This window comes from Leopardus geoffroyi, chromosome B4, assembly GCF_018350155.1.
Source record: "Leopardus geoffroyi isolate Oge1 chromosome B4, O.geoffroyi_Oge1_pat1.0, whole genome shotgun sequence".
Classification (NCBI taxonomy): Eukaryota; Metazoa; Chordata; class Mammalia; order Carnivora; family Felidae; genus Leopardus; species Leopardus geoffroyi.
The window spans coordinates 53,201,305-53,228,034 of NC_059341.1; the positions used below are offsets into that span (position 1 = coordinate 53,201,305).

General features: G+C 36.8%; 1 pseudogene; it reads left to right on the forward strand.

Annotated features, from left to right (window-relative positions):
* LOC123591797 overlaps positions 1-26,520 on the forward strand; it is a 56,577-nt pseudogene extending 30,057 nt beyond the window's left edge.
* The last annotated feature ends 210 nt before the right edge of the window (positions 26,521-26,730 follow it).

The following is a 26,730-nucleotide window of genomic DNA, read 5'->3' on the forward strand; positions in this document are numbered from 1 at the left end:
TTCCCATAAATGGAATGGGGCAACACAGTGTCAAATCAGCTCTTTTAAGAATATACTGAAGCGTAATGTCTTCTAAGTCCATTAGTGTTGTTACAAATGGCAAGATTTCTTTCTTTTGTAAGGCTAACTAATACATTATTGTATGTATGTTATCACATTTTCTTTATCCATTTATCTGTCAGTGGACATTTGGGTTGTTTTCATATCTTGGCTATTGTGAATAATGCTACAATCAATATGGAAGTGCAGATATCTCTTTGAGATCACAATTTAAATTCTTTTGAATATTTGCTCACAAGTAGAATTGCTGTATCAGAAGGTAGTTCAATTTTTACGTTTTTTTTTTTAAATTAATGTTTATTTTTAAGAGAGAGAAAGACAGAGCACATATAGGAGAGGGGCAGAGAGAGAAGGAGACACAGAATCCGAGGCAGGCTCCAGGCTCTGAGTTGTTAGCACAGAGCCTGACGTGGGGCTTGAACTCGTGAATCACAAGATCATGACTTGAGCTGAAGTTGGATGCTTAACCAACTGAACCACCCAGGCACCCTTCTATTTTTAATTGAGGATTCTCCATACTGTTTTCTGCAGTGGCTGCAACATTTTGCATTTCAACCAATAGTATACAGGATTATAATTTAACATGCTAAGTGAAATAAGTCAGTCAGAGCAGGACAAACAATACATGATTGCATAACATGAGATCTTTAAAATAGTCAAACTTATGGAACCAAAATGTTAAACGGTGGTTGCCAGGATATGGGGGGGAGAGGAAAATGGGCAGTTCTTACTCAAAGAGTATAAAGTTTTAGTTATGCAAGATAAGTAAGTTCTAGAGGTCCTCTGTTCAATATAGTGCCCAAAGTTAATGATACAGTATTTTGCACTTAAAAATTTGTTAACAGTACCCTCATGTTCAGATATCATGTTGAATGTTGTTACTACACAAAAACAAAACAAAACAATAAAGCAAAACAAAAACAAAGGGACACAAGGTGATAGACATGTTTATTACCTTGATTGTAGTGATGGGTATATGGTTATGTCTACATTCATAAAATTGCCTATATTAAATATGTAAATATGTATGCAGTTTTAAAAATATATCAATTATACCTCAATAAAGCTGTAAAAAATACACTAAAGCAAATATTATTTAAATTTGATTTAAAACTTTGGTTAAAAATTGATTTAAAAAATTTGACTTAGGTATATAATTTCATGAAAGCAGTAAACAGTATAATGACATATGATAGAGATCTTTTTAAGGACAGGGCTATCTGAAAGATGATAAGTTTATCACAAGCACTCAAGAATATGAAAATGTTGGATAAAGTGCAATATTAAAACACCAACTATGGTATTAGTGTAGCGAAAATTAATTATGCTGAAGAATGTTAAAAAATTAACTCATATCTTTGCATGAATTAATATATAAATACTGCTTTTCAGATATCAATTTACTATGTGCTCATTCAAGGGCCTACTATATAACAATTGCAAGTATGATTGAGTCTTCTACATGGTAGTCTATTATATGACAAATATAAATATAATTCTGCTTAGTAAATGACAGAGCCTCCCATATAAACAATTGAACATATGATTGTGCCTAAGAATTGCAAATGACCACTTACAAAGCTGAATGTGATAGATTTCTTGCCATTAAAGAAATCAAAACTTTGTAAAAGATGTCAATCTTGTAAACAGGGGAACTAAATTTGGCATTAGTGTCATACCCCATCCTGAGGCCACATAAAACAGGGGAATGAGATTATCTTTATTTAAGCCAATAATTTGGGGTGAGATTCATGGTAGGAGGTCAATAATGTCCCCATAGGAGAGACTCAGAAAAAGCTTCGCAGAGGAAGCAGTATTTGACCTGAAGAGATTGAAGGGAGCAAAGCACATTCAGATAATTGGAGAAGTTGAACACAGTTGCAGAAACATAAAAACCTTTAATGTACTGAGGGAAGAATGAGTGGTTTAACATGACTGCAGAGTAAAGTATAGGGTGTGGTATGTCAGGAAGGGCTAGAGGGAGATAGGCAGGGATTGGATTACAGAGAACAACATAGGACATACTAATGGATTTGAACTTGATTTGGTTAGATGTCACTCAAAAATTTTATGATGGTAGTAATGGTGGTGGTGTGTGCAAAGTTAGTTTTTCCTTATAGAAAATGTGTCTGTGACATGGAGATTTGATAGTGGAGGGTAGGGGAGAGAAGGAAGAAAACTTTAACTGGAAAAAGATAAGGAATTTATCTAAGACAGGAGAAATAGAAATGGAAATGAAAGTTCAGGTACCAGGAATGTTAAAAAAAAGTAAACCCTACTGATCTTAAGGACTAATTATAAAAGGTGTCTGAGGAAGAGGAAGCAGTCTTAGATGGCTTCTGGATTTCTGACCTGGGGGCCTTGGTAGATTCGGTTGCTATTCACTCATGAATGAAACACAGGAAAAGAAGCAGGTTGTGGGTGGAGGTTAGGAACAAGGCATTGATATAATTCTGCCTAGTGTGAAAAGTACAAGCTCTTTAGTTATATGAGCCTACTTCTAAATTGTTGTTTGCTGTGGGACCTTGGGCAAATTGTTGAAGAAATCAAGTCAAATTGAGACAGATATCAATTGAGCTTCTTCAGGAATAGATCCCGTAACAAATGGTGTATGTATGTGGTACCCAAATTCATAGAGAAAGGGAGTAAAGTGGTGGTTGCCAGGCGTTAGGAGGAGGAGGGAATGGGCAATAGGTGTTTCATGGGTATAGAGTTTCAGTTCAGAAAGATGAAAAGTTTTAGAGATGCATAGCAGTGATGGTTGTACAATGGGAATGTACTTAATGCCACTGAACTGTGCACCTACAAATAAATGGCTAAACAGATACAATTTGCATTATTTCTATTTTATTACAATAAAAAAAGCAGAGGGGGAAAAAGGAATAGATCTTGTAATCAAGTTACCTAATAAAACACTAAATAACTGAAGGAGAATTAAGGTTAATAAGATTCTTTTAGTGAGCCTTAAACACTAGTTAGTATATGTCCACAATCTAATTGCACAAGCTATCTCTGCAGACTAATATTTAGAGAAATCCAATTCTACCGTGTCAATCTTATGAAACCCTAATGAATTAGCTGTTTGGCACATTATAAAATCACTACTATCTATGTTAATATTATTAGATTGGTGTAATATAACATGTCTAAATAAACGTATGTAATCTCCAAGAGAATAGTAAACAAATGAAGTGTGATTTGAAAAGATATTTCAATTGTAGTGCAGTGTAAAACTGTAAATATCACCCCTTGCCCTGAAGTGAAATTTGGGCAGACCACCACCACCACCACCGCCAACAAAAACCCAGATACCTGCAGGGAACAACAACCACACACGCACACACACACAAAAAAAAACCCTAGAAAATTACATTCTTAAAATTATTGCCCCCTCTTCTAGTAGATCCTAGTAGAATAATTGAAAAAAAATAAGACTATCGTTTAAAGTATTTATACAAAAATCATTACAAAGTCAACATTTAAAATAGCAAAATGTAGGAATTTGTCCTGAAAGCGTAGTTGATTAGGAGAGAGCAGGTAGTGGAGTTCTCATTAAGTACATTGTGGCTAGAAAAATAGAGCTTTACGGGAGACTAGATTCATTTTAATTGGAACAGGCCCCTGTGGAAAACGAAGTACGTCACTAGAGTTGTTCTCTACATTATCCGTGGCTTTGAGGCTAGACTACTCAATGAAGCAATTGTTTACTTATTTCATTAATTCTTCTGAAAAATAAGCTTACTCTGTATTCTCTGGAAACAGAAACTGTAAAAATTGCGTTTTCAAGGGGAAGTAAATGCATATGCTCTGAATTAATATGTCTGGAAGTCTGGAAAACATTACTGAATGTGGTGAACACTTATCAATTTCAACAACAACAACGAAAAAGAGCACAAGATTTGCAGTGAATGAGACAAAGTCTCTTAGAGAGGGATTAGATTTCAGCACCTCTTTGTCACCGTTAGATTGCCACAAACAGAATAATCCATTCGGCACATAGTAGGATTTCACATATTCATTGAATGATGCAATATTTTGGAAAACAAGTAAAATATTACATTAAAATAAGCTAAACAGGTGGTATTTAACTATTTTTTTTTTTTTTTTACTCCACGGGAGTCTTTTCTTTGGCTGTCTTCCCATTTCTTCAGTCATGATTTTTATGTAGCCATTAGTCATTATTTGATCTCATATTTCAGAACTTACAGCATACCTGATATAATGTATTAGAAAGATACCTTGCATTTATAATCATGAATTTTTGTCAGAAATGTAGGATTAACTTATGATATACCAAAAGTGACATGTCCTTTTCCTGTTGTTTCAATGTCAAGCTTTTTTCCTTGCTCCAAATTCTACGAACTATAAATTTGGTGTGGTGTATGTGTATATGAATGGAGTGTGTGTGTGTGTGTGTGTGTGTGTGTGTGTGTGTTTTCTAGGTTAAACAAGTTCATGTAATTCTCTATATTGAAAGATTCCTCTGGGCTCTTAAAGAAGGAACATTCTAAGTAATCATTTTCCAAGAGGCAAAAAATAGGGTTTTTGTCTCTCCTATACATAGTTGATAAATTATGTTTCATTGAATAATTTTAACTACAATGACTGTACTGCTGGAGTTAGAACTTTAAAATATTTTATCATCCCCACACTGAATGTTCTCAGTATTAAAAATGAAACTTAATGAGATCATGTATAAGTTTCTAGCATGGTAACTATATAGCAGGCATTCTCATTGTTTCTGATAGAACAGCCTTATTCCCCATGACTCGTGTATTCCTACTTCACTCACTCATTCCGGTTTATATTCCTTTCAGGCTACATTATTCTTTCCTGTCAAAAGCCTAGGCAAAATAAAAGCAAACGGTGACCTAATTTCATGTGAGCATGATTCTTATATCAGAAAGCATGAGAGACATTTAAATGAGGAAGGGAAAAAATTCAACCTTGATCTGACAGTTGTTTGATGAAATAGGGAAGTGAATTTAAAAGTTCAGGGGGCCTTGAAATAGTAGTCATGTATTATTGTTCCCAGCTTCTCAAAATTTTATTTCTCAGAACCAGGAGTTAATGATAAACTTATCAAAGCAGGTGGTCCTTGTTCTGTAGTCTGTTGATTTTACAAAATAAGTAGATGAAACTTAAACCCCAGAATGCCCCCAGTATTTCAGTTCTGCAATCATTAAGATGCTCTCCAACCCTGAGATTCTGTGACTTCATGGTGGAAATCTAAAATTGATCTGGGAGAGGAGATATAGTTATGTCTTATATATGATATATCAAGGTAACAGTAACTTGTTGTTTGACAAGGGGACATATTTGACCACGATTATGTCTACAGGTTAGACATAACCTGTGACAATCAAGGTTATCCTGGGATTCCAGTATATCTGTCTTGGAATTAAAAAGTAATGTGACTGGTAGATATATACATTTGCAGTTCTTATAGATATACATCGTAGACCCTCTTCAGTACAACTTGAGAAGGAAAAGTAACTTAACTAACCTGAATAGTTTGGGAAATTATTTGTGAATAATTTGATTATTTTAATAATTATTGTGAATAATTTGTGGAGTGAAAGAGGCAAGATGAAACTGCAATATTCCCTTACCCCACCCTCGTGATACTGCAGTATAATGAGAAATGCATATGTGGTCTTTCCCTCTGGTTCCTGGTACAGAGCTCCTAAAACCCTAGGAATTCCTGGAGTCAAAATTATGGAGTGTCTTTGTTATTCATAACAAACCCCTTTCAACCACACCTAAGTATGCTAGTGAGGTGACCCTGGGTGGGCTTCTAGATAGTTTCAGGATGAGGGAAAGTTGGCGGAGGAAGTGACCATGTGATTGGTGGCTTGGAACATTCAATTCCTCCTCACCCAGCCTCCAGGAGAGGAGAGGGCCTGGAGATTGAGCTAATCACCAATGGCTAATGGTGATGATTAATCAGTCATGATTAAGCCATTAAACCATAAACTGGTTTAATCAGTCCAGTTTATGGTAGTGGAATTTCCATAAACATCCTAAACAGTGGGGTTCAGAGAGCTCTGGTCTGGTGAAGACATCGTGGTGCTGAGAAGGTGGAGTGTTCAGAAAAGGCCGGAAGCTCTGTGTTCTTTCCCCCAAGCTTGCCTGGGCATCTCTTCTGTTTGGCTGTTCCTGAGTTGTATCCTTTCTAATAATCTGGTAATAGTAAGTAAACTGTTTTCCTGAGTTCTGTGAGCTGTCATAGCAAGTTATCTAACACAGGGAGGGGATTGTGAGAACCCCTGATTTATCGCTGGCCAGTCAGAAGGTTTAGCGGCCTGGTCTTGTGACTGGTGTCTGAAGTGGGAGTTAGTCTTGGGATTGAATCCCGTGGTGCCTGCACTAACTCTGGGTTGTAAGTGTCAGAATTCAATTATATGACACCTGGTTCAGAGAGCTGGAGAATTGGTTGGTGTGGGACGCCCTCCCCCCACATATTTCATGTCAAAAGTGTTGTGTGTAGTTCCCCTCCACCACTGCACACACTTCACTAATAACCAAGTTCTGCCAATACTTCCTAGACATTTCACAAACCTGGCTTTTCTTTCTCTTTTCCATCCCCACAGTCACTGTCCTGGTTCAGTTCGTTACCACCTCTGCACAGTCAATATAAATTCACACATCTCATAAGTTATCTCTTTTTCCTAGAACACTTCTTTCCTCCAAATTAACCTTATCCTGTGTCTGGTTAATCCTTTGGATCCTATACATCCCAGTTCAGGAGATTCCTGTGAGTCTTAGTGTCATTTTTTTTTTTTTTTTCTGGAAAGACTGCCTATGTCCCTGGGAAGGTCAGAAGCCCTTCTGTTCTCAACATTATGAGTACAGCCCCCTCACTGTACTGACAACGTTGCTTTTTTGAGAAGTGGAAAGCTTATCTTCGTTGTCTCTACATTCTCAGAACATAACAGAGTACCTGCTCTATAACAGTTGCTCCATAAAATATTCCTTGAGGGCCTGAAGCTTGCTCTAAATGCCCCCTCGATAGCATCGGTAGAGTCAGCTGTGTTTCCACATATACTTCTTACCTTTGCTCGAGACATGAGCTACTCAAGAAAATGTCTTCCCTTCAGGTTTCATTCTCATTCAGTTCTACACATCTTTCTAAAATATGTATCTTACCATATCATTTCTCTCCTTTCTTTATCTTCCCATAATTCCCAAGGAAAGTTCAGGGTGAACCAAATATTCTGGTTTACCCTTTAATATCTTTGGATTTGCGCTTTGTCTATTTTGCTCAACATCCTTCACTTTTCTATGTATATCTTTGGCACAGATTTATAGAACAACTGGTATTCTTCATAATTGTCATGCGTTTCAAGTTTTTACGACTGCACACACACTTTCTCTTTTGCCTTAAACACCTTCCTCCTAATGCCTTCTCCTTTCTTCTAAATCCTGTCCCTCTGTTAAAGCGTCAGCTCTCTTGGGAAAGACTTCTCTGAGCCACCTCCGTCCACGTCATGTGCCCACATCTGAGTCACTGTTCTCATTACACTGCATGTTTCCTCCATGATGTACCCATCACAATTCACTATCACTGTCAATTTATGCCTCTCTTTCCTCTAGGTGAGTACAAACTCCTTGAGGGAAGGACCTCTGTCTTCTTGCACCTGCATTTTCAGCATTGAGTGCAGTATTTGACACATAGTATGAGATCAATTGCAAAGGAAAGAAGGAGAAGGGAGAAAAATAAAGAGAAGCAAAGAGAAGAAAGGGCAGTGGGCATATACTAATTTCCAGGTATTTAAAACCATTCCAAATAGTAACTTCTTTAAACATAAGGGTCCTGGTAGCTGAACGATTGCTGTCCTCTCTGTTTCTACAGTACCTTAGAAAACAAACCTTAGTTTTACAATCATAATTTATTTGATCATTGCAAATGAATAGATTTTGGTAATCTTGCCATTTTTAAAGCTGTAGAAAAAGAACCTCAAGAAATTCATGAAACTAGGAAGTAAGAAAATCAGGATGTGAATCAGTCTAATCAACACAAATCTGGATATTCTGATACCATACCCAGGAATGGCTACACAATTTGTGGAAAATAAAAGTGCAATATAAAAATGTGGGGCATCTTGCTCAGAATTACTGAGAATTTAAGGCAATGAAAGTAGAGCATTAAACCAAGCTCAGACCTCTTCTAAGGTGGGGTGTGTGCAACTATACAGGTTGTACGGCCATGAAGCTGGCCTTTACTGTACATTCCCATAATTCTATGGGGCTCTCATTTGAGTGCTAGGAATGGGATTGGCAGCACATTGATCAAAGGCAAACTCTGTCTTGTCAAACTAAGGATAGCGAGAATTAGCATTAAGCACCAAGCACTGAGGGTAAGTGTTTTGGGTGTCATCTCATTAATCCTCACAATAGCCTTGTATCTTCTAAGATGACTTTCTCCCCACATCTTCATCAGCCAGCTCAGTCCTATGCCTTTTGAAGCATCAACTCTTCTGGGAAAGACTTCTTTAACCCCATTCCTCTACATGGTATGAAGCATTGCCTTCCTACATGGTCTAAGTATACCCTTTACTGGTTCCAGTGTGTCACCTGTGTTGATTTTATTTTCTTACCTGATACAAAAACAAACTGAGACTGAGTCATAGCTAGGAAATAAATGTTGTTGAGAAGATTTAGGTTTACAGCTCCTTTCATTGCTAGCTCAGCATTCCGTTATGCTATTTTCACCTCTTTGAGGCCACTTAACCACCTAAAGTGTTCAGCATTGGCCACCTTTGTCATCACTTTGCTTTTATGCCCACAAAAGTAGTATACTGAAGGTTGAGGAAGGAGGTGATACCTGGTTTTCTTGGTGAAAGATAACATACTGGAACATATATAGGTCTTACCTAGGCTTTGTGACTTGTTGAAGGTATGACTCACTGTATATGAGGGTAAGTATGCACCTTTGTCTCTCCAAAGCTGGGATTAAAAAAATAAGCCAAGAAGAATCATTTCTCTAAGAATAATACCTAACAAGCTATCACTTGCATCTGAAAAAGAGAGGCTAAATCCCTTTGCATTCCAGGAAGCTTGAAGACAATATTAGCATTTCTTACAGGATTTGGTTTCCTAAAATGCTAAATGATCTTAGTGTCATGTTGGAACTGCTCCATTGGCAAAATAAACATTTTACCGTGATGTAATATAAAATTTTTAAGAGCTTGACTTTGCAATTTAAATTTTAAAATATATTTTAAAATGTAATGTATATGCCTCTACCTTTAAATATGAGAATTAACATATAGAACCACAAAGTAGAGCTTAATGTTCTGCATATAACAGAAGACACATGGAAGCCAAAAATCAGCTTCTTGAAGTACAGTAACTGCTGAGATATGACCAAGATGAGCATTTTTCTATGGTACACTTGGCGTAATTAATTGAAGATGAGGTCATTGATTTTTAGAAGGTGTTTAAAAAGTGCGGCTAGAGATTGACATTTTCTAAGGCGAATTCATGAATCTTTGATAATCCTCAAACAGAATAAGGAAGTACTGGTATAAAGGAGTCTTCTGTCCATCATATAAGCCCATGTGAAGTTAAATCAGTGAGGTTGTTGTTTTGTAACTGGATGTTAATTCTCCACAAATAGTAGTAAAGCTCATAGTAATACAGAACCTAATGTGGAATTAATTTAAAATTTTTTTTAGAAAGTAACTTATTTGTAGACATTCTTCCAGGATTTTGGGAGGAAACTGTAAAGAAGTGCAGGAGATCCTCTTGGGCACATCCCAGAAAATCTCACTAATTGTTAAATAGCCTCTCTATTGATTTCTGAGCCCTTCCCCCCACTGTGGCTGGGGGAGGAATAGATGTACCCAAACTATTAAGTAAAGTGTGCAGCTGAGACTGACAGATCTAAAATGGACAGATTCACTGTGTCTGCCAACCTCAGTTTAGCAAGGGCTTTAGTCCAGATAACATCATTTTTTAACATTGTTTGATGGGCTTCCTTTCAGATATGTAGAAGTATTGCCTATCCCTTTAGCTCAATCACTCAGCTTTTCGTTTAAAAAAAAAATTTACGTTTATTTGTTTTTGAAAGAGAGAGAGTAAGTGGGGCAGGGGCAAAGAGAGAGAGAAACACAGAATCTGAAACAGGCTCCAGGCTCTGAGTTGTCAGCACAGAGCTTGATGTGGGACTCAAACCCACCAATCTTGAAATCATGACCTGAGCAGAAGTCAGACGCTTAACTGAGCCACTCAGGAGCCCTCCCCGCCCCCCGCCTTTTTTTTTTTTCTGTTGGGAAGGAGGTGATACAATGAAAGTTCAAATACGCTTTCTTTTCTAGCTTTTCAAGTATATGACATTTATTCTAGTTGGCCCAAAAATTCATCAAACCTGGAGAAGATTAAGACATGTTATTGCAAGAAGGATGATGTAATAGCTTCTGACATGGAAAATAAGATTTTTCAAATTCCTTAAGTTTCCTTTCAGTGTATCAAGAACACTGGTGGATGAAGAAAAGGAAGAAGTTAAAATTCAGCCAGAAATGTGTGTTCTTTTTTTTTTTTTTTTTTTTTTTTTTTTATCGTGGGCTGCTGCTCAAAGACAAAACGAGTAAATAAATGAGAGCAAATGAGACCAGTATTGGACTTTTGTTCTCACTTCTCATTTGATACTCTGAGCCCTATAAGCTACCCCTTTAAGCTACTTATCTTATGAAGCAAATATTATTCTTCTCATTTTAAAAATTGACGGGGCGCCTGAGTGGCTCAGTTGGCTGAGCGTCCGACTTCAGCTCAGGTCACGATCTCGCAGTTCGTGGGTTTGAGCCCCGCGTCAGGCTCTGTGCTGACAGCTCAGAGCCTGGAGCCTGTTTGGAATTCTGTGTCTCCCTCTCTCTCTGACCCTCCCCCGTTCATGCTCTATCTCTGTCTCAAAAATAAATAAACGTTAAAAAAAATTAAAAAAAAATGAGGCAAGTGGAGAGGAACAAGTTGCTCAAGGTTATTCAGATGGCATAGAACCTGGATTTGAACTCAGGACAGTCTGACTAACCACTCTTAACCATAATACCCTATATACTGCCTTTCTGTACTGTATTGTGAACAGAGCTATGGGGGGAAAAAGTTAATTAAAGTGGTGAAGACTGAAATAAAGTCAGCAAAATTTTAATATTTTGCAGTTATAGAATAAATGAGTTTCTAATTATATTGTTATTGGATATGATATGTCACTTGCCATGCTAGTGTCGTAGTCTTTTAAAATCTCCTAAGATTTTGAGTAGAAATGGAAATTTAATATGTAGCTTGAACTTCTATGTTGGCTTGTTTAAAAAAAGTACAGCCTCTTTAAATTGTGTTTTTGTTCAGTTGCATCCAAACTAAAAGTATATCTTTTTATTTGAATGTCTTCAGTGATTTTGTTATTATTGATAATTATAAAAAATAATATAATTTCTGTTCTTGACTTATGAAGGATCATAAACTTCTATAATAGATTTGTAATTTCCTCAGAGTTTCAGAAAATAAATTAAATGCAACAATAAAGATGCTCTTTGAAGCTCTTTTTAATAGGGTGCTTTGTTAATATTCCAGTCATTCCCTTAGAGATGGTGGAAATATTTAATAATTGTTTTGGGAACCAGACTTTTGTATAAAAGAATATTTTGGGTCTTCATGTTATTTAATCCCATCATCCAACAGAATATAAACTACCTCCTGTCTAGATGTTATTTCCACTTTTAGGTTGTTGGCTCTTTATTCACATGTTTTAAAGGATTATTTCATAGCAGTTTATTTGAACTAAATGAGACATTTCTGACATCAACTTTTAAAACATGGTGGTTTTGTTCTCTTTATTTAGTGTTTTGTAGATTTGCTGTCTCTAGCGCAAGGCTTGCTTTTGCTTGTAAACCTATAGTGTTACCAATTAAGTGATGTGGCAATTCCAGTAATGTTAACTATCCTGAATTAAAATGCTCTCGGACAGTAAAGCAGCAGTTGAAAATCATTGGAATTTGAAAAAAATGTGTCATATGATCAACATATGACACATGCTGCATGATTTTTAATGTACAAGGTCTTCGCTGGAAAATGAAGGTGAGCCTGCTACAAAATTTCATGCATGACATAGCATCAAGTGGAAGGGAAGAAGAAGACTGGAGCAAATGGGAATCCTGGCTTCCCAGAATAGTGAGGGAACCAAACGTGACTGAGAAAAGTGATAAGTAAATGGTCTAAAAATCGTTGGAGTTATCAACCAGCCAACTGGTTGATTAGATTATATTAGATTAGAATGAGAGACAAAGAAATATTTCAATGTATGATTTATAAGTAGTTTTCTACAAAAGGGAAAACCTTCAATGCTAAGTGAAAAAAAGTAAGAATATCATCAAACATAGTAAATGAGATCAGTTTCTTCTCAGCTTACTCAATAACACATTATGAGAAAACTGTGCAGGGAAAATGTAGGTGGGACCCAATGAAAATGTCAAAATCTATCCTGATCGAAAAGAAACTCCTACATTTCATCAAAGTAGGAAAGATAACTGGGAACAACTTACGTAAGTGTGTCAAAACTTCTCTGCAACAAGTTGCAATAAAATGTGTGGCCTAGCCTGCAACAAAATCAAAATTGTGGGAATTTTAATGAAGTACCTGTGGAATTGAAAGAAGAAAACATAATGCATTTATCATCATGCCTGTTTGAATTTACAAGTGATATTGTCTGGTGAATACGTAAAAAAGTTGTGAAAAGTTCTCAATTCTATCATGTCTTCATATGATACCACTCACGAACGTGCAGAAAGGTGAACACTTCTTAAAAATGGGTCACCAGAACAAAGATATTTTACATGAGCTATGAAAGTTGCAAAACAGAGCTTGACGTATATTTCATCTTACATATTGGTGTAATAAAGATGCATCTGGAGATGAATGAATCCTCAGATAAGCAGATGACTGGTGAATCGAGTGTTTGGCTGACAGATTCCAAATTTAAAATTATAATTTCCTTAAAACGTTTTTTTTTAAATATCCTGTGCTGTTCTTAGAATTCTTTCTCATGAGCAATAAATTAAATTATATTACAGACCCTTTTTCTTTGCTTTCAAAAAATAAGCATTATTCCTTTTTGTTCTTTTTTTTTTTTTTTGTCAGAGAGAGATAATAAATATTTTAAATCCATTTGGGAAGAAGTGAAAACATATATCACAAACTAACCTCTGAAGCTTTCAAAGTACCCACGCCCTCTCTTCAAAGGAGGCACAATGTCAACGCATAATGAATTTTTCTTATTTCATGGAATGAACTCTCATATAAAGCAACATGAGGATGTTCACTGAGAGCAAAATTTTGTCTGTTTTGTTCACTCTACTCCCTGCACCTGGAACAGGACCTAGCACATGGTAGATGCCCAATAAATATTTTATGTAGAACTGATTGAATAAATGAATAAATAAGTGAATGAATAATTATAGGCATATATAACCCTAGAATTCTAATTCGCTGAAATTCTGCAAATCCTAACTTCATCCATGAGTGTATCAACATAATCAGTATGGGCATTTGATGTATTTAATGTGGTATTCATAATGACGCTCACTCAAACCTGGCAATGTTTTGAGTTGGCCAATTGCTACAGCAAGGCACGTGATTTATTTCCATTCCATTTCATCCTTAAAATTACTTTAAAATTACCGTGAAAATAGAAAAATAATACTAGTTGCTGGCATTGATGGATATCAGGAAATAATTGATAATCAAATTGATGGAGTCAGAAGGGCTTAGTGGCCCTGGGAAAAGATTTGCCACATCAACAGAGAGAAAGTGATGCTTCACTAATGACACCCCTAAGAGCTTATTACTGCAATTTTATATGTTCTCATTATTCACATTTTGGATTTTAGCCTCTCACTTCTAACAAACACTGCTTTGGTTATAGTTCAATGTGATGTCTGTTTAATTGCTAACTATAGCATTAGGGAAGTTAACATTATTTTATTAAAAGCTTCTACTTTTGGGGCACCTGGGTGGCTCAGTCTGTTGAGCTCCCGACTCTTGATTTTGGCTCAGGTCATGATCCCAAGGTCGTGGGACCAAGCCCTTTTCTGGGCTCTGTGCTGAACATGGAGCCTGCTTACAATAGTGTCTCTCTCTCTCTCCCTATGCCCCTGTCCCCCACTTGCACACTCCCTCTGTCTCTAAAATAAAAAAAAAATCTCCTACTATTATTAAAATTAATGACCCAGTTGAAAGATTGCTCTCAAATTTCCCATATAGCATTCATTTTGTTTTATTTAAAGTCCTTACCTAGAGTACCCACGACTACCAATTCCTGGGAATCACATCCATTTCATAGACCTATCTGAATTATAAGTATTAACATTCAGCCCATTAGGCATCTTGAGAGTAGGAATATAGTCCATGTTTTTAACTGATTAGGGAGTTAAAGTTATATAATAGGACTGAACGGCCAGTTTCTAAAAAGCAGCTCTCCAGTTGACCTCAAAGGAAACCCAAGAGGATGAAATTGTTTTCCCTAGGTTTACCGGTGGATGCTTTGCCAATTGTCCTCACTTCCAATAGTTTATAATGCCTCTGTTCATTTTATAGTATTGCACTTGCATTCTTGTATTTTGTGTTCTTCCTTCAAGCCCTTTAGTCTGGCTGCTTTATTTTTATCCCTCGGTTTTGGAACTTCTATGTTTTAAGTGGTATTTGTTGACATTCAGTTCCAGCTCCCTGTATGTCATTTTGGGGTTTGGAGTATTCGTTTCCTTACTTGGTTTCATCTCCCATGTGTGCACATGACTCTACATACACGTGTCTAGGATTCATGAGCCCCTTCTGCTCCTAGTGTGGCAAGCGTCACACCCTGGACAGGAGGGGTTAACATGTCACACCCCCTCTGGTCACAGTTCTAAAATGCACATCTTCTCATGTCATGCTCTTTCTTACAATCCTTTAATACCTCCCTGGGATGATGCTGACATTCCTTAACAGTTCCTGTGAGACTTTCCATGATACGGTCCAGGCTCACCTCTCCAAGGCCACATTTCATCATTTAATCTCTGGCAATATTGAAATGTTCTCAGTTCTCCAAATGTGTTCTGTTCTCTCTCCTTTCATATGCTTCTTCCTGTGCTAACAACACATACCTCCCTAATGCCATTTACCCTCAGGACTCAGGTTGTGTACCCTGTCCCTTGGAAGACCTTCACTACCACCTTGCAGATTATACATAGTCAAGCCACCTGCTCCCTGGCCCCTTGTACTATCAGAGAACAACTGATCCCCTAGACTTTGATTACCTATTTACTTTACTCCCTACTGACTTTAAAGTTCTTGAAGACAAGACCTGTGACTTGTTCACTATTTTATGTGTAGAAAAATACTGAGCGCAAATTAACCAGGCAATATTCTTTCATAAACAGAAAGGTAGGTGTTTTGTCTTATTCAGCATTGTATTCTAAAGACTCAAAATCATGAATGTTTTCTTCCTGATTCCTCTAGATTTCTATGAATTTTTCCAAGTATTTGAATTTAAGCTTATGTAATAAAAAACAATTCATTTTTGCTGTTTTAAATTATGATTTAAAAATTTTAAATTACCTTTGAGCATTGCCTTGGCCAGTTCCTGTAAATTTTGGCTATAATTTAGTCATCATCATTAATTCCTGAATAGTTTATAATTATGGATTTATAGTTTTGGTCTAATATTTAAAGACTTCTTGTATAATTTTTTTAATGTTTATTTTTGAGAGAGAGAGAGAGAGACAGTGTGCAAGTGGGGGAGGGCAGAGAGAAAAGGGAAACAGAGAATCTGAAGCAGGCTCCAGGCTCTGAGCTGTTAGCACAGAGCCCGACGTGGGACTTGAACCCATGAACTGTGAGATCATGACCTGAGCCGAAGTCGGATGCTTAACTGATTGAGCCACCCAGCTGCCCCTTTAAATGACTTTTTGAATTGTTAAATGATTGGGATCCTTCTTTAATATTTCTTCTATAAATATCTAGTTTCACTCTTTTGCAAAGTAAATATAGATAGCAATTTTTGGACACTTGGAATTTATGTAGGTTTTTTTGGCAAAATATATCTTTGCTATATATAGATATGTTTTAAGGGTCATGTATACTAGTTAACTGTTTAAAGCCTTACAAAATCTGAAATATATACAATTCTGAATTTATTAGTCTTCATTATATATATTTTATATAATTGATTAAGGGCTAAGAAATGTGTATTTAGTTGTGCCTATGCCTTATTATCATTAAATGCCAAGAAAATTTCTTTATGTATTTTGACACATTTTACAAGTTTTATTTTTTATTTTCAAGATCTTCTTTCATCCATGTTAAAAAAATCTACCTTCTGTTCTACTTTGTTCAAACTAATAAGGTTATTTGTCTCATTTTTCTTAATAATGCCTAACTCACCGCCACCCACTGTTTTATGTGTTACCTTTCCTTGCTGGTTTGCTTAAGTTCTGTCTTTTTAAGTAAAGCTCATTTGATTTTGGAGTGCTGTGAAATGTCCCTTCTGTCTCCCCTCAAGCCAAATGAGAGGGGATTCAAGGAAGCCCCTTAAAGAGGTTGCCTTGTGTGCTGGGGTTTGGGGCACAGTTTGTTGCCCCAAGAGCTACAAGACTCACTGCCTTAGGAAAAACTTGCATTGCCAGAGGTCTGTGGAAAGAAGAATTCATGAATGCTTTCTGGCAACTCCTGAGGGCCACATAGAAGAGAGAGACATACCTGCAGCCCCCTTTCAGGGGTGATAAGCTCCTGAGAAAATGCAATGGGCCTCAGAAAATCAGGCTGAAGTCCTGAATGTCCAGGCAAAGGAGACCTCACTTGTGTTATGAATGCAATAATGGGAGACCCTGTGCCCAGTGACAGTTCCATAGAAATTACAAAGATGCTCCATGAGAAAGAATCAGCCTTAAATCCCTGCCAAGCCCAGAGGAAAACAATGCCAGATTACACTGGTGCCTGTCAAATAAGAACTTTCTTGGAATTTACAGCTCTCTAACACCTCTGTGAAATCTAGAAGATCAGGATCCAGGCTGTAGACAAGGAGGAGAAACAGTGAAATAAAGGAGGTAACTGGAGCCCTCCCCACACTGCAGGCTTACAACCCAGGTTACAATCCTTAACCTGAGCAGGGAGGGAGGAAGTTGTTGTTTTTAATAACAATTATTGTGGGTCTTGTTTAGCAGCCATATATATTACTGACATATAGTTGACACACAATGTTACATTAGTTTCAGGTGTACAACATGGTAATTGGACAAGATTATGCCTTATGCTATGTTCACCACAGATGTAGCTACCGTCTGTCTCCATACAAGGACCGCTATTACAATACCATTGACTCTATTCCCTATGTTGTACCTTTCATGGCCGTGACTTACTCATTCCATAATTGGAAGCTTTTATCTCTCACTCCCCTTCACCCATTTTCCCCATCTCTTCACCCCTCCTCTCTGGCAACCATCAGTTAGTTCTCTGTATTTATGGGTCTATTTCTGCTTTTTGTTTGTCTATTCATTTGTTTTTTAGATTCCACATGTAAATGAAATGAGATAATATTTGTCTTTCTCTGTCTGACTTATTTCACTTAGCAGAATACCCTCTAGGTCCATCTATGTTGTTACAAATGGAAGATCTCATTCTTTTTTACAGATGATTAATATTCCTCTGCGTGTGTGTGTGTGTGTGTGTGTGTGTGTGTGTGTGTATGGTACATATCCAGTGTATACCACATTTTCTCTATTCATCTATCTATGGGCACTTGGGTTTCTTCCATATCTTGGCTATTGTAAATACTGCTGCAATAGTCATAGAGCTGCATATACCTTTTTGAATTAGTATTTTCGGGCTTTTTGTTGTTGTTGTTAAATATCCAGCAGTGGAATCACTGAGTCATATGGTATTTCTATTTTTAATTTTTAAGGAACTTTCATACTGTTTTCCACAGTGGCTGCACCAATTTACATTCCTACCAACAGTGCACAAGTTTCTTTTTTCTCTATATCCTTGCAAAAACTTGGGGAATGGAGGAAGTTTTAAATGCAGTTGGGAGTCTTGACCATTACTTGGGAATGATCATTTAAAGACTAAAATTAAATGTTTTATGACTAAAAGTGACCAGAGGACTTTTTGTTTTCTGAGAATGATCAGAAAAGCCTTGGGATCTGCTTAGACTTCATTGAAGGGGCACAGGATTAGTCTCACAGAACAGATTTGAATGAGCAGTGAGGGAAGAGAACAGAATTTTCTGTTTAATTCTAGGGAAACTGTTTCAGTGACAGTATACTTTTCCCTCTGTGTGTTTTCCTGGATCAGTGGTTCTTACATGTTGATGCAAATCAGAACACCTGGAGAACTCAGAAAGAACACTGAAGAGTAGGCTCATTGAAGAGAATAAGCCTGAGCCTCTTGAGTTATACCAACTTCCCAGGTGATTCTGATTCCATCTAAGGTTTGAGAACCACTGTCTTGTCGGTGGAAAAATGGATGAGGCTGTGTCATGAGCTGCTTGCTAAATGCAAATTAAATCAGAATCCCTTCTGGAAGTTATCTGTAACTGGACTCAGTCCTGTTTTTCAAATTGCTTATTCTTCCTGTCTGTGTTTCAAAACCTTATTCCTTTGTCTCATTTATTTACATCCTAAAGAACTAATGTCCTCACCACTCCATAACCATTCTACCTTATCTTGTATCTAATTACCATAATTAGGGTGCTTCATATTCTATTTTAATTTTATGCATCATCAGGCTGTGTGCTGAAGGCCCAGGAAAGGACTTTGGCCTTGATACAGTGAGGTCTTAATTAAGGAAGATTCTTCCCCCATTTCTCTAGATTTATTATTTTGGCCTAACATCCTTTTATGTTAACATAATTTAGTTTACAAATCTACACATTGGACAATTAAGCTTTTTATTTTAATTTTCCCCTTCAGTTAATCATCAGTATTTAAAAAAAAATCCATTTGCTGTATTGATGAATGTATCAATGACTTGTATATTAGTTTCCTCTGGTTGCTGTAACAAATTACCACACATTCAGTGGCATAAAATATATTTTCTCACAATTCTGGAAGCCAGAAGTCCAAAATCAGTTTCACTAGGCAGATCAGGTGCTGGCATGGCTGCACTGAGCCCTCCAGAGGCTCTCGGGGAAAAATCTGTTCCTTGCTTCCTTCAGCTTCTGTGGCTGCTAGCATTCCTTCATTTGTGGCCGCATCACCAGCATCTTCAGATCTCTCTGTCTGCTGCATCTTCACACTGTTTTCTCTCTTCTACGTGTGTCCGTCTCATAATTCCTTCTGTTTCTCTTGTATAAGGAGACATGTGATTCCATTTAGAGCCAACCAGGTTAACAAGGATAAGCTCTTCATCTTAAGGGCCTTAACTTGACCACCTATTTTGCCATATAAGGTAATAATCACAGGTTCTGGGGATAAGGAAGTGAGTATTTTGGGGGGGGGGACCCAGTTTTTCAGCCTACCACAAATTATATTGCTGTGACATTATGACCTCTGTGTAATATTTCACTGTGTAAATACACCAGTTTATTTATATCGATGGGTCCCTGGGTAGTTTTCAACTCTCTGCTATTTTAACTGGTGCTGTTAGAAGATTCTTGCCCATGTCTCCTGTTGTACGGATGCATGAGCTCTTGTAGCATGTATGCCTAGGACTAAAAATTCTGGTCATGGAGTGTGTGAATGTTCAAGTTTTGGAGGCAAGGTCCAACTGTTTTCCACAATGGTTTCACTACCTTTACAATGGTAATATACAAGAAATCTTGGGAATCTACAACCTCCCTGATACTTGGCATTTTCGATTTTTAAAGTTGTGCAAATTTAATAGCTGTAAAATGGTATCTCATTATGGTCTTAATTTCCCTGCACTAATCATTAATAATATTTAATATATTTATTTTTTAAGTTTATTTATTTTGAGAGAGAGAGGAAGAGAGAGAAGAAGGGAGGAGGGCGGGATAAAGAGAGAGAAGGAGAAAGAGAATCCCAAGCAGGCTCCTCACCAGCAGCACAGAGCCCGATGTGGGGTTCCAACTCACAAACTGCGAGATCATGACCTGAGCCAAAACCAAGAATCAGATGCTTTACCGACTGAGCCACCCAAGTGCCCCTATTATCATATATTTATTGTCAATATGCATTTTACCTACAGTTAAATGTCTGTGTCTTTTTACCCATATACTTTCTGCTTTTCTTATTGATTTTTAAGGAGTTTTAAAAGATATATTCTTTATAGCAGTCTTCTGTTGTTGCAAATGTGCAAATGTTTTCCTTCATCATAACCCTTCCCCATCCCACCTGTTTCCTTAAAGTGTTTTGTATGAACAAAAGTTCTTACTTTTGATACAGTACTGTTTATTTTTTGTTTTTGTTTTTGGTTTTTGTAAATTAAGAAATCTTTACGTAGTAAAGACCTTACCATTAAGGTCTTAAAAATATTCATCTATATTTTCTTCTAGATGTTTTATATTTCCATTTTTGCATTTAAAATCCCTATTTCACTTAGAATTGTTTTATTATTAAATATTATTATTATTATTATTATTATTATATGCAGTAGGGATCAAATTTGGCCTTTTTCTGTAATAGATAACTTTTTTCCCAACTCCAGTTATTAAACAGTTCCTTTTTTCCCACCTCTGCATATATCAAATTTCCACCCTGAAGTAGCTCTATTTTGGGAGTTCTTTATCTATTCTGCTGGTCACTTGGTCTCCATTACTATGGCAGCCATTGTCTTAATTATCCTGGTGTCATCATAAGCTCCAATTGTTTAAATTTCCTTAAGTAATATCTTAGGTTAAAAAATGATCTCTATGGATGAAATACATTTTGCATGTGGTATTATCCATTGTAAACATTTTTTTGAAAATATACATTTTTGAAAGGAGTGGAATTAGTTAATTCTGAAACCAGACATTTATTAAATATTCTAGTATGGAAGAAATAAAAATGTCTTCTTAGTATTGGTATATTTGGGATTTTATTTGTAGAGTCAGCATATTATAAACTAAAGAACCACAAGTTTTAAGTTCAAGGTTAGTGTTCACCAAAGATACTTATGGGTTGCTACTTGTTTTTCCAAGTATAAAATGGGCCTGATGCAGCTTACACCTCAAAGTGAATTTTTTGGTGATAAAAATGACAGATTCCACATTTTCTAATTAAGTGAGGCTTAGTCTTTGCATGTGCTTGAGATTTTAGTCTATTTTAGACAATCAAGTTTCAGCACACTGGAAACATGCACTTTAACTTAGGGGGTACATTCAAAGTAGTTTCTGATAAGTTGATTTTCTTGGAGAAGATTGAGGGGGCAAGTCACTGTAACTTGCTGACTGCACTTTCATAGATCTGGTGTCACCTGAGGGGAGGCTAACTGGCTTGAGGATGCACACTGAAGTATGACTCCAGGCGCTCTAGTCTGCCCTATATTCTAGAGCAGCTTAAAAAACATACACGGATTTTTTTATACTTAATGGGCACCAACTCTGAGCTAGAACTAATTGCTGGGAACCAGCCCCACTGAGTCCACTGTTGAGTGAGAATTTTTGAGAGGTCAGTTGCTAAGCATAATCCTGATATGAAACATCATACCCTAAGTCCCTTCTCTGGATTTTCTCAGTTCTTCCATATAAAGTTGAAGTAGATATCATTAACAACCAACTGGATCGTCATAGCAACATCTTGATCAATACAGTCAGCGCCGGGCACCTGGGTGGCTCAGTCGGTTAAGCGTCTGACTTTGGCTCAGGTCATGATCTCATGGTTTGTGAGTTCGAACCCCATGTCGGGCTCTGTGCTGACAGCTCAGAGCCTGGAGCCTGCTTCAGTTTCTGTGTCTCCCTCTGTCTCTGACCCTCTCCATTCAGGCTCTGTCTCTCTCTGTCTCAAAAATAAATAAACATTAAAAATTTTTTTTTTTTTTTAAATTCAGTAAGCACCATTTGGTAGGAATCATCAAATAGTAGCACCACTGCAACTCCCACTGACAGAATGAGTTCCATCCTCTTTGCCTATTTTACTCAATACAAGTTCAGAGTCTAACATGGAAGCGTCTGTTTGGAGATGCCAATGCCCTAAGTGCTGGGAGTGGGAGACAAATACAGGAGTGGGTTTTGCTCTTTTCAGCTTCTATAGTGGGAGACAGTTCAACAAAGGCATATGATGGGGAATTCTCCAGATACACAAAGGTATTTCAGATTCTAGGCAGCCAAAGAAACACAAGTGTAATTTGCCCAAAGTCACTGAGCTAAGTGAAAGAGTCCAACTGCAAATCTTTCTACTCTAAGACTCGTGGTAGATACTGTGTATGATTAGGTAAACAGTGATAATATTTTGGATTTATAGCATTTCTCAGCAAGTAAACAAACCCTGAACCACTTTGACACTTGTTTGCACTTAAAAAATTTAGTAGTTTGAATAATTTATTACTTTATGTAACAGATGACCAACCTGAGAGAGACACTAAATGGCTTCCCCATGCAAATAGTCGATAGTAGAGTTACCATTATTTGTTTTTCCTGACTCTGTTTCAGCCTACTACTGTCCATTACCTGCCCTTGGAAAAGAAAAGGATATGGCTACAAATGAAACACTTTGAAGCTGAGTGATGTGTTTTCCTCCCCCAGGCTTTTTGTATGATGCAGGAGGTTAGTAACAGGAAAACTGAAATTTAGGAGATACAGAAAATAATGGATTTGGTCCGACTGGACTATGAGAGGATTAGAGATGAGTTAAATTATCATAGCTTTAAATAATGCAAAGTCCAGCTTAAATGGAAAGGTACTCTCAAAACTTCTTGGCATATTTCCACTTTAATAATCCAACACCATCTGTGAAAACAAAATGAGTATTATAGGTCTCCACTAAATGGATTATATGTTTCTTAGCAGACACCTGTTCAGAGCCACTTAGGTATTAGGTGACTCAGGGATCTAAAACACATCCATATCTATTGATTGAGCCTAGATATCGAATCTAAATGTCGGGAAATACAGTGGCAGTTTTAGAGAAAAAATATCATGGAAAAGTATTATATATCCAGTTTAAGCTCTTTGAATTTGAGATTATCAAAGGCATAGTCTTATTCATTTGCAGAGAATGGCTAATTTATGAAATGTGTTCACAGTGCAGACACACTGTCAAACATTGGCTACTACTAGGGCAGTGCAGGTGTGTGGTCATATATTATGGGCTATAAGTTGGGGAGTTAGGGAGGCCTGTTCATCCACTGGACTGACAACCTAGGGTTTCTCTATAATGTTAGGTGTGTCTGGCCAATCTGGCTGAATGTGGTGGCCCTGGATTTGTCACTAAAATTTGGGGTCGGCTTAGTCCAGAGTTTTCTTTCCTTTATCTTGTGTTCTTCAGGACCTGGTAAAAAAGCTATAATAAAGATAAGTATAGACTTGAATTTTGTTACAATTTAATTTGTGCTGTAGAAATACACTGAACTTTGAAAAGCAAGCACAGTGATTCAAGAAAAAGCGAAAATTAAATAGGAGGGGATACACATTGCAAGTAAATGTAGCCCACACTCCAATAATACTTTAGAATTAAAAGAAATCAGAATCACCCAGGACTCTGATATATAGGAGAATGAATGCTTTTCAAACTTGAGTTTTTGTGCATGTATGCACAAGGACCTAGGAACAGTTCGATATCTTTTGAAAAATAATATGTTTCGTGATAAAACTCAGTCTGAAATAAGAAATAACATAACTCATTATGTTTCTTGAACGTGGGGGCTAAAGTATGCATATTCCAGTGGATATTGCTGTGGGGAAATGCATGAAGATAAATAAAAGCAGGCTTAGACAGATATAGCTATTATTCTTTTCTTCAGGACTGGAGGAAAGGAAACGGGTAAGGTAGGATGGCCCAAAAGAAAAAAAAAGGTAGATAGAAGTTTGTCCTAGAAGTTTCTTTTCCACCTACTTTACTGGGAGTCCTGCTACCCAATACACAGACTTATAAAAAATGGGAAAAATGACTTTAAGCTAATCTGATGATGCTGTATAGTAAATGCATCCTCCATTTAGGCAATACATTTGTGACTTGGAGTGCTGTTGTGGAACATATTTGGGGATAGACACATCAGCACACTTAGGCTTAATTAAAAAAAAAAAAGTAGGAGAAAGTAGAAATTCCTCTTGGTCCTGGAAGATAATTGTTTTTCTTATTAATCAAATCTCATTCATAGGGTAGCAAAGAGAAGAGATAATAGAAGTAAGTCTTTAAAACAGAAGGATGTTTGAAAATGGCTATTTTAAGATTTTTTACTCTAGGACAGTGTGTCCTGACCTTTAGTGCTTATAAGCATCACCAGAAGTAGCAAAAAAAAAGTAAAAAAGGTAGATTCATATGCTCCATCAGCAGAAATTCTGATTTGGTGGGTCTAGGGGAGCTCAGGTATTTTAATTCTTAAAAAGCTTCTAGGAGATTCTGAAGCAGATGGTCTTGAGGAATGTGATGATCCCAGGTCCACAATGAACAGTATTCCTGTTCAGTTCATCAGGAGCAAGGCTCTTACCTGTGTGTAATACAGCTCCAGAGTCTAAAATTTAAGATAGAGAATTGTAAGTGAAGAACTGGAAAGGAATTGCAAGGAGCTGAATAAAAATATTTGTTTGTATTGTGAGAGCCGATAGGAAGACTTTTTTTTGAATTGAAAAAAAATGAAGTACAACAAGGTCTAGCAGATTGGTTTTAAGGGATTGTTTATATTTTGTCTCCCTTAATCATATCATTAGCAGTAACGGTTGGTTAAGGGATTTTAGAGGTTTTTTTTTTTTTTGTCAATTACAAGTGTTAGAATACACAGAAATAGATAAAACTCTGAGTAATGTAAACAAACATCCACCCAAACAGGCGGTATTTGAATATGTCATTGTAATAGAATATATAAATGTGAAGATATTTCTGTATCTGCATTTACAAAACATATCTATTTCTACTATAGATTCTCTGAGGAAAATGTTTAATATATATTTTTTTTACTATTTGCTTATAGTTCATAAAACAAAAGTGTGCTTTCTTAGGAGGTTGAAAACAGTAACTAAATATAAAGTTACCACATAGCTTTCTGGATACTAATCATCAAAGAAGAGTTCTGGAGCTAGTACTCGTCTATGGACTGGAATTTATTGACTTAATTATAACATTGCTAAGTATGAAAAAAAATCAATGCACCAAAAAAAAAAAAATACATAGAAAACACTTATACTGGGACTTTTTCATTATGGGTAAGAAAACAGGACAAGAGTTTTGAAGAATGTTATTATATATACCACTAAAATTGCTTCCAATGGAAATTCAAAGGAATAGAATGGTGTGATCATGAAATAAAAAAATGTTAAAGAATAAAGCAGAACATGGCCTAACATAATATGCTGCAGGGGGGAATGTAATGTGTGTTGAAAGACAAACAAAATAAATATAAGAAATTAGGCCAATTAAAGACAAGAAAGACTTATGACAATAACCTTCTGAGTTTCCCCAGAGAGGTTAAGAATGCTCTCTGAAGATGGGAACCCATGAGGCAAATGGGCCCAGATGATTCTAAGGAAGAAGAAAAAGGGAAGCAATGATCATGAAATTACAGATCTGGGAGGGATTTGAAAGATTAGTCACATGCCGTCTGCAGCAGTCCTTCAAGTTGATGGCCCTACTGCCACAAACATCATAGAATGGCCTCTCTAGTCTCCATTCATGATTCATAGAATACATCTTTAATAGTCTCCCTTGACTCATTTTTTATATCTAGTAACCTGTCCTACCCTATGTCCTGCTCTTAAACTTCTTTTTTTACTAACCTATTTTTACCTCTGTCTTATACTCTGAACTTGACAGTTATATTAAGGCTTTGGTTGTGACCATACTCTGCTCTCCACATTCAACCAGTCATTGTTGGTACTCTCATATCCTGACACATCCTCAGATCTTCACCGCCACCCCTTTGCCCACCCCAGTTTGCTCTCTTTTGCCCTGCGACCAAGACTTACTTAAATCCAACCTCTTAATTGGAAAGCTAAATAAATGAAGTTCTACAGAAGTTATGTAGCTTACGAAAGACATTCGGATAATCAGTAGACATAATCCTGGTCTGTTTGCAACCATCCCAGTTTTATTTCTACCTAGAGTTCTCTTTTTAGTACTAGTATCAATGGGTAGATACATATATTTTAACTCAGGTCCTCCTCCTAGTAATTTTTTTCTTCAGCTCACTCAGCAGCAGGTTTTCCGGAAAGGGATGCTGATACAAGTTCCTGTGCTCCACTCATCGTTGTTGTAGCATGATTCCTTAGACACCCGGCACGCCTTAACCCTCAAGGTGTTACGTGACTTGCTGTACACAGCACTGTCCACAGTCCAGCAGCAGCAACACTGCCTGGAGTTTGTGAGAAATGCAGAATCCCAGACCTGCTCCACCCACTAGCATCAGAATCCACATGTAATCTTTATCCTGATGAGAGGAAGGGAGACTGAAGCTACAGAAGCAAAACTCCTTGTTTTGAATTTTGTTAGCAATTATGTTGGGACAGTCATTTACCCTCTACTCTTTTTATTTTAAAAAATATTTCATTACTATTTTTAATGACTTTTTTTTTTAAGAGCAGTTTTAGATTCACAGCAAAATCGAGAGGAC